This window comes from Manis pentadactyla, chromosome 13, assembly GCF_030020395.1.
Source record: "Manis pentadactyla isolate mManPen7 chromosome 13, mManPen7.hap1, whole genome shotgun sequence".
NCBI lineage: Eukaryota > Metazoa > Chordata > Mammalia > Pholidota > Manidae > Manis > Manis pentadactyla.
Genome location: NC_080031.1, coordinates 71118060 through 71127648, shown reverse-complemented (window position 1 = coordinate 71127648; position 9589 = coordinate 71118060). Strand labels below are relative to the sequence as shown.

The 9589-nt window shown below is 36.3% G+C and overlaps 1 long non-coding RNA gene across 1 annotated transcript; it reads left to right on the top strand.

Moving 5' to 3' along the window:
* The first annotated feature begins 1542 nt into the window (after positions 1 to 1542).
* LOC130680341 (uncharacterized) lies at positions 1543 to 6202 on the top strand. The gene is made up of 3 exons (XR_008993306.1): positions 1543 to 2010; positions 2772 to 2805; positions 4993 to 6202. It is a non-coding gene; the product is annotated as an uncharacterized LOC130680341 (long non-coding RNA).
* The last annotated feature ends 3387 nt before the right edge of the window (positions 6203 to 9589 follow it).

Below are 9589 nucleotides of genomic sequence, written 5' to 3'. Positions count from 1 at the left end.
TGCCAAAGTCCCCGACTGCTGCCCCCTCCCAACCTGAAAAATGTGCCTTTGGCTAGCCAGTCCTTGCACAGCTGTAAATCTAGGCTCCTCCTCCCCCTACCTTCTTTAAAATCTTGCTGCCTGTCCTGCTGGGCACAACTTCTCGCCGCCCAGGATTGTGCTCAAATAAACTGCCAGGCCTTCTGTTGCCTCTTGTCACCTGCTTATTTTGGTTAGAATTTATCTTACAGACAGAAGGTAGAAACTAACAATATTAGAAATGAAAAAGGAACATCACTACAGATCTTTTCAAATATTGAACACATAGGAGTTCTATATGAACTACTTTATGCCAATAAATATGAAAATGGACTTGAAATACCCTAACAGCTTGAGAGAGACAAGCTATGAAAAATTATATTTAAAAAGTGAAAATAAAAATGGTCTAATATCTAATAAATAAATTGAATATCTGATTAATAGCTTCACAGCAGGTAAAACTCCAGGCCTAGATAGATACATCAATGTATATTTTCCCCCTATATTTCCTACACAAAATACTCATACCATATACAATCTTTTTATGTTAAGAAGATATAAGGGAGAAAGTTTTCAGTTCCTTTGATTAAGTAAATATAATGCTGATACCAAAACATGACAAATACATTAAGAGAAAAGAAAATCATATACCCATATTTCTCATAAAGATACAAAAATTTTAAACAAAATATTATCAAACTAAGTCTACATAGCATATCATGCCAAAGTTTGCTTCATTTGAAGTAAATTTAACATTTCCAAACTCAATGTAATTTACCATATTAAGAAAATAATATAATCATACTGATAAATGACTAAAAGCATTTAATAGAATTCAATATATATGCAAGATAAAAGGAAGTGAAAATATTTTAGCAAATGAGAAATAAAAGTGAAATTCCTTAGGCTCATAAAGTTGTCTTTTTAAAAACTGTATGATATAACCTAATAAATGTTAAAATATTGCAAGATTTGGCTCTGACTTCAGAATGAGAAAATATATCTTAGGTACAGCATTGTACTGGGGTATAAAGTCAATAAGTCAAAATCATATATAGAAAAATTAAAAGGTAGAAAAATCTGACATGCAAGCTACACAAATATGTATACTGAAAAATAAAAGTAACCTGCAGGTAAACTATTTGAACTTATAATTAATTTTGGAGCTGCTGAATCAAAATCTATCTATATACATATAAAGATCCACTGTATTTCTAGGTACCAGCCACACAAAGTTGTAAAATGATATTTAAAAACATATATATATTTCACTTGACATTATCGAAAACCATCAAAAAGCTAGGCATAAACTTAACCGATCTATCTCATACAACTACAGAAAACTATAAAAATTACTCAGAGAAATTTGAGAAGACCCAATACAGGTATATGCCATTTCCTAGTATTGGAAGATTTTAAAGAAGGCAATTCTCCCAGCTTTGGCTACCAAATCATTGCAATAAAACATCCAGACACGCAGCCCGCGGACATCATGTTGAAGCTTCCGGGCGTCCCTCCCGCAGGCGGCGCCACCTTCCCGCGCTCCCTCCGCCGCCGGCAGAGCGCTGGTAACGCCCAGGAGCTTTGATGCTTTCCCACGCTCCCGTTAGCCTGTATTTAGGTGCAGAGATCCGCCCCTTTGGGCCCCTGCAGGCCTTGGCCCCTCCCTCCACTTCTCCAAGCTGTTCAAGGTAAAACGGGCCCCGTGGATGATTGCAAAGTTTCCCCAGAGACCACCAGTTGCTGGGGCGGGGTGAACCATGAGGTTCATCTTCTACACAAGGCCAGTCCTCCAAGCCTGAGAGAGGCGGCTGCTGACCTCCTGCCCAGAAGTCAACACGGAGTGAAGCAGAGTGAGGAACAGGCACACGTTCCCAACGAAACATAGAGCCTGAAGAAAACCAAATGACAAGGACGAAACCTCTCCAGGATGACACGGCTTCTTACTGGCTTCTTAGGGACCTGGTCACAGAGTTCCTCCTGGAGGAAGGGGTAGGGGGGTGGTTGGAGTTTGGGGAGCGGAGCCGAGTGGGCGGGGGCGGGGAGCACGCTGAGGCAGGAGAGGGATGACTTAGGAGCACGCTGAGAGAGGAGGCTGAGCCATGAGCAAGGAAAAAACCCTGTCCCCAACCTCTTACCCTTGTCTTCCTTTAGTCTCATCAGATTTAGAGGGAACTTGCCCAGGTGATGAATCACTTTCCTCCCGGAGCCACACTGGGATAATGAGGGAAACTGAAGGCATAGTTAACTGGTTAAATACTGCTAAAAGGTAAAGAAGGATGAGAATTTTCCAAGTCATAAATACTTTAGCAGGAGCTGTTTCAATAACTTCTGAATAGATTACTGTTAAGATGAAACTTAAGTTCAGGTAAGAGAAAGAGTCAGGTGGGGAAATGAAGACACCAAGTAGAGAAACTGTTTTCAATAATTTTGTTGTGAAAAAACGGAGGTTAGCTGAGGAGTGATGAGAGTTTAAATTGAGTTTTTTGTTTTGCTTTTTTTTTTTTTTTTAATGAGAGAGCCTTGAGTGAAATTTTTACAAATGGGAAAACAGTATTTAGGAAATAGGGAATTTATAGTATAAAGTCTTTAAAAAGGCAGGGGCAATAAAATAATCAGAGGAGATGAGAAGATGGACAGTTTATTTTTATGGAAGGGAACTGGATGGGCAGATAGGTAGGTAGGTTTTATGTCTGGTATCAAGAAAGCGGTACAATTCCAATTACCTGTTGTCTCTTTTCTCCCTCAAATAGGTGGTGAAGTCGCAAACAAAGAGCTGATGTTGTGGTGAGTTGAATGTTCAAGAAAACTGTGAAATTTTTCAGGTTCATACACATGCATAAGAACACAGCAGACCAGTAGCCATTTACTAAATATAGTAGGGACTCATTCAAAAAAAAAGTTGGCAATCGTAAATTCATTGTGGATCCAATCTGATCTTTGTCTGTGACTTTCTCCAACAATGATCCTCACTGCTTATTAGCTTCCTGCATATTGAAGCTTCCTGCATATTGAAGCTTCCTGCATAGAGAGAGCAGGTTTATAGTCAAAAGACAATGAGCCACCTATACCAATGTTAGAGAGAAAAAGAAAGGAGAAATATTAAGAAATTGGAATCCATAGAAATAAGGACTGCCAAGATGTTATCCGTGAAGGAGAAAAATAGTCCAGTGACCCCAGATATTGTTCTCCGTGATAAGGAATAAAAAGCCAAAGTGGACATAGCATTACATTGGAAGACAGACGGTGGGGTCTCCGGTGGGGATGGTGATCTTAATCTTTTTTCAGATAATGGGATAGTAAAACTCAAACTTAGAATGTTGAGTAAAATGAATCTCAAGGACAAGAGAATATTGTAATCTGATGACATATTTTTGTCAAACATTAACTCAGAGTAAGTTTTTGAATGAAAATAAGTGAGATTTCCCAGGAAGTGAGTGAAGTGATAAAACAAGGCTACCAAGGAAGAAACTTAGCTTTCATTTATTATATCAAATAAACTAAAATGAGAGTTTCAGATTATCAAATAAATGTGTCCTAAAATAATAGTTTGGTTTATAAACCAAAATATAAACCTCAATTTCTTCAGTCAAAGAATATGTATGGAAAATACTTAAACATGACTTAAAAATACACCTCATAAATACAAGAATATAATTTTCTACATTCTGTAAATGTGCAAGACTGGAAAAGTGTGTACACATTTGAAAAATAATATGGATTACATGACTGATTTTCTTCATAATCAAGGCCCCCCTTAAAGGGTACCCTTTAATTACTCTAGTTTGAAATCAAGTTATGATTAAGATTCTTATTTTTCTTATATATCAAGTATTTTTTCTGATTTGAATAAAAAATAGTCCATATCAAGTTCATTTATGAAAGATATCACTAACAAAGTTGCTCATTTGCTTACTCATTGTCTAATATATATTTAATAAAGTATAATTTTCATGAATAAATTATATAATGCTACATGGGCATTCAGACTACCACATTTAAATGTTTTTATTGTTATAGTTCGGGGCTTTAATTACTTTAGTTTTCAGTAGACAGATCTATCTTTGAAATGACGGTGATGAAAGCACTCAATCCTTCTGACATTGGCAGTGTAGTTCGAGAAAACAGCCAGGCCCTGGGCAAGTCAGGAAAAGCTTGAAGCCAGTTCATGTGGCCAGCTGGCAGGACAGGTTAAGTGAAAACAAACCAGCTAGATTCCAGGAAAATAACTGATGGCAAAACAGAATGCAGTTTCTAACCAGTTCAAATCAGTGAGATTTGGGAAATCAGGGAAAGATTATTATACTCTCATTAGCATACTAAAATCACACCCCATGGTGCCATGACAGTTCCAAGGTTGACCATATCAGGGCAAAGAGAGGGCATAGCCCCTTTTCCCCAAAATCCCCTCTGTTTTGGGAGAAAATCCCACCTATCCCAATGAATATTCTACCCCCTGCTTAAACTCCAGCTGCAGGACTAATCAACCAGAACTGCACTGTGCTGCTCGCTTCTCAAGCAGGCCCACACCCCTTCCTTGCTTGCATCCGCTCCACCTATTCATGAAGTCTTTCTCCATCAGAGTCAAGACCCCTATCCCAGGTAGAGGTCTGACTTAGCACACAAGGAGCCCTCCCAGAATTGGATTTCCCAACAATACTTCTACACTGTGTACTTTGGGTATTTCATATTTAGTGGCAACAATATTGTTCTATTAAAGGCTCTTTTTTACTACTTTAGATAATTTCGATATTTTAACTTCTCATGTACCATCAGTTCAAATAACTGAAAAGGAATAACACTGGATAAATGCAAATAAAATCAACCTATTATTAACCAAAGTAGTAAATGTGACAAGGGAGAAAAACATAGGTGGGGAAAATGGAAGTTCCAATGGCCAGGATCCTCACCTGAACCTAAAATACTTGATGATGTAACTGGCCTGCTGCTAGACTAATGCTCCCACACTCCTAGGCTATTACTGACTGAGTCACTATATAAAGAGCTCTGCCCAGTGCTCTAGGCGGAGGCAGAAACAAGGAGGACTACAAGGAGGATCACAGATCTGCAGACTGCTGGATGCAGACACATCCTAGTGCTTGAACTATCGCCAGGAGAACAAAGTTGGGCAATAAACCCTTTTATCCCAAGAATGTTCCATTGTCATTCCTCAGTCTCACTGAATCCATAGTGAACTTGTTTGCAGCTGAAACCCATTGACAAGACAACAGAAGACTTCAAGCTAAATGTTACACTAATGCATTTGTCCTGGGGAAAATAATTGGTAAAACAGGATGCATATTTATTCATTTCTTATGGCTTAATCCTTTAAATTCTCATCAATAAAATTACAAAGTTGTGTCAAGACAGCCATACTCTAATTATATGCATCCTGTTTTTTTAGCACAGTAGAGAACACCAAATCTGATTTTTAACTTAAATTATAAGGCATAATTTTTATAAAAATACAATTACATCTAAGTTTTTACAGCATTTTATAAATTTTACTAGGTTGCTTAATTTGAATACTTATTATATCATCTTAATTTTGTATAATATCTTCCAATATCATTCATTGTTTTGGGGAAAACAAGTATGAAGAATACTAGAACCAAAATCATTCAATTTTTAAAAATCACTTATCATTTATTCAACAAATATTTACTTATTTCTTACTATGTGGCAGTTATCATATTTAGGATTGAGTTTATATTGATGAAATAGAAAAAATATCGTCATTTAAAATTAGTGACAAATCTATCATAATGATAAAGTGAAATCATTTTAATACAATACAAATAGTTCAGTAATTCTTGACCAATTCAGTTTTCAGTTAGTGGTCCAAAAACACTACTTTGTCTGACAGAAGAAATACAAAGAAAGAGTTAATGCTATTTTACTCTGGTGTTTGAGGAGCCATAATTGAGACTGTGTGCAAGTTTGCATTTTTTGTAACTGGTTCAACTTGTCATAATCAGGAACAACTATTGTTAAACATGGAAACTCCAGTTTTAAAGGGTGTGTTAAAAAGTTAGATATGCTTCCAATACCACATTCATGGTAATGTGAGCATTCTAACATATGGTACAGCTCCTAAATGCCTTCATTTAGGTTAATTTTGAAAATTAATCCTAAAAACTGCCATTTGCCAATACATAAAAATTTCAGAGAAGGACTTGAAAAAACAACAAATCAAAGAATTCTGAAGAGGAAAGTTTACTCAATCACAATTTGGAGAAACCAGATACATCAGATAGCCACATAGATAATGGGCTGAATATCCAGGTCCAACAGAAACAAATTACAAATATTTCAGTGAAAATTCCCACCATGGCTCCATTGGACAGTGGTTCTGCTGGAATTTCTGAGTTGAAAATAATAGCTATATGGACATCAATTACTAAGAGAGTAATTATTTTGAAATGGCCTAGAAATCCTTATGTATTTTGTTATTACTCTCTCTTTAGGCCTATGTTCTACATAGAATATGTCCATTGGAATCTCCTACAACAATCAGAATAGTAATTGGCTCCGTTTTCCCTTTCCAGTTAGAGAGTAATGCTGCGAAATGCTTTTGTAAATACCATGGGATAAATATCTGAATTTCCTGCTTCTACCAATTAAAAAGCAAAGAGTCTGTGGCTCACTGTTTTACATATTTTCTTACCATTGTTTGTATCAATAGTGTCTTTTATTTTTGCCAAAAATGTCTTGCTTATAATCCAATTTTCTTAGCTACATTCATAGTGACATTTCAATTTTCTGTACTTCTATGAGAACTATTTTATGTTAATAATAAAATATTTCATTTTTTGAAATTTAAATATAACTGTTAAATGACTTCATACTGATGAATGCAGTTAAATGAATTTCATGAACATTTGCACAATAAATCACATTAAACTGTGTAATTTAGGAGAAATTGATGAAAATACAAGAGAAATAGAAACCATATGGCAATGAGGTATGGTATGAAACATAGTTCTTTATTCATTTCTAAACAATTGTTTCACTGAAGTATGAGTGCCACCTGTCAAGCAGTGTCCTTCCTAGTAATATAGAGAGATATGTTCTTTGGTAAGTTTCAGTAATAGCAAGGAGTTTTTGCCACTTTTCAGAAAAACCACTGTATTACATCTACTTCTCACAGAGACCCATTCCTGATGAGGGGACAAAAAAATGCCTCTATCCATTCCCCCAGATATTGTATATTATATGTTTCTGTGGCATTATATATATTTTCAGAAGCAAATAAATGTTCCTTAGGATTCCCAGAACCTAAACTCAGCCCCTGCCTATACTCCAATCTACAGATTTACACAAACAAGAAAATAACATGACATTAATCTTAACAATCCTGAAGGAGAGCAAATCAGATCCTGATTATTCTCTGACTGTAAGGAAAAACTTGAGCAATCCTAAACTCAACTTTTCTGGATTAGTTTCTGTGTATCATTCAAGATACTTGTGATACTTCCATTTACACAGGAGCTATCAATACTAAAAAAAATGCAAATGAGGATTCTAAAACATGTTTTAAATACACCAGTATGGAAATAATAAATCAGACTTACCATTCTACAATTAGACCATATAAGAAATTGCACGAATATATTTCAAGTATGGCAGATAGCTATGTTTCAGGCACAGGCACAATCATGGAGCAGCAAAGAACTGAGATCTTTAGGTTCAAAGCTTCAGCTCACACATGTGTTGGTCATTCCCTATCTGCCTTTTCTTGTCCCCTTTCCAAGTATTTTTGCCTTGTTTTGTGCCACAGGAGTTTGTTTTCTGTGGACAAAGACAAAAACCTTTTGTATCCTTTAGTTTGGTCATGTTTGAACAGTGATTTCCTATCACAGATCAGAGAGTAGGAGGAGAAAGCTGTTTGGTCCTTATTCCCCAGCTCCCTTCCCACTGAGGCGGCCGAATGTCAGTACAGGGGTTACTCTCCCAAGGGCCACAAATCCTGCACAGACACCCTCTGACTCTCCCCTCCAGCCCCTTCACACCTGCAGAGAGGAGCAGCTTCCTACTTTCATTAGCCCTGGACTCACTCACCTTCCCTGACAGTTTACAATAGTTTCTAAAAACCTTTCATTCCACCACCCAGAATTAACTGTTTACATCTTTACATAATTTTGTTCAGATCTATTTTTTAAGTTAATGTAATTTTTTGCAGAAATTATACCTTATTATACCAAACTGAAATGATGCAGAAAATAAAAATATATACAATTTGAAACATCTTAAATTCAAAAATAACTTATTAACATTAGGTAAATATTGGTGGAGTCCTTTTTGATATATTTACATAAAGAGGGATATATGTGCTTTTATAAAATTGAGCTCATAGGTTCTATTTTTATTTAAAAGTATTCAATTTAATTGTAATGAATTTAACTGAAGGAAAAACAACAAAAACAAAAATGAAGGCATGGCTGAACTTTTTTTTAAATAAAGTATCATTGATACAGAATCTTATGATGGTTTCACATATACAACAGTGTGGTTTCAACACTCACCCATATTGTCAAATCCTCACCCCTCCATTGAGGTGTGTCTTACTGTCTATCAACGTAGTAAGATGCATGGTTGAATTTCTAATCAAAATTGTTCACAACAAAGACACTTTTCTCTCTCCAAAGCTAACAATAATAATTTAATTAAATTTAAAAATCCTTCATTAAGCTCATGCCAATTGTGCCTTGTTAGTGTACTGTTTTCTGCTGGGAAATGGACTGATATGAAAGATGACATCTCTAAGTCCTAGAGATGATAAAAGTGTAAAGTCTAGTTTATCTTTGACACATTATTGATGCCTGTGGTCTTACGAAAACAAGGGGCTTTATGACAGCTTTCATAAATTCTGCCCTCAAAGTCCTAGATTAAGAAAAAAATTCAAAGTTCCTAGTGTATGATAAAAATCAAGAGTGTTCCTATTCATTCTCTTTCATTAAAATGCTAAAAACAGAAAGAAAGCACAAAAACTACAAGCATTAGTCTTCAGAGTCAAGAAGGCTCATATGATGCTTTACACTGCGTGCCCTACTCGATGCCGTTGGTTTAAGTGATCTGGTTGCAATGACAAAGGCTCGTGGAAGAGCCTAAGGCAGAACTAAGCCCTCCCCACCTCTGCACACAGCAGCTGGATCCGGGACTGGTAAGCATAGATGATAGTTGCGTGCTTTTGTGGAACTGAATTCTATCCACACGTTACACAGAAACATGGGATGGAGAGAAGAGAAACTTTGAAAATAGACATGAAGAATAAAAAGAGCAGAGCAGTGAGTTAAAAAGCAGCACAGAGCCCTTGATCATCCTAAAATGCTGAGGTTCAACACATCTTGTTGGATCCGAGTTCTAGTGAGCCAAAATAAACATCAATCCTCAGGTTCCTGGTGAAGAGTGAGAGGCTGGGAAGTTGTGCAATAGGCACAGCACAGTGCAAGTGAATCCACAATGGTTATGAAGAGGTTTTCTGTGTTCAAGGAGAAATAACAGGAATACATTGGCTGCCTTATTTTCCAACATCATTGCCAAAAGCCACAACATAAGCCTATGTGTGCAG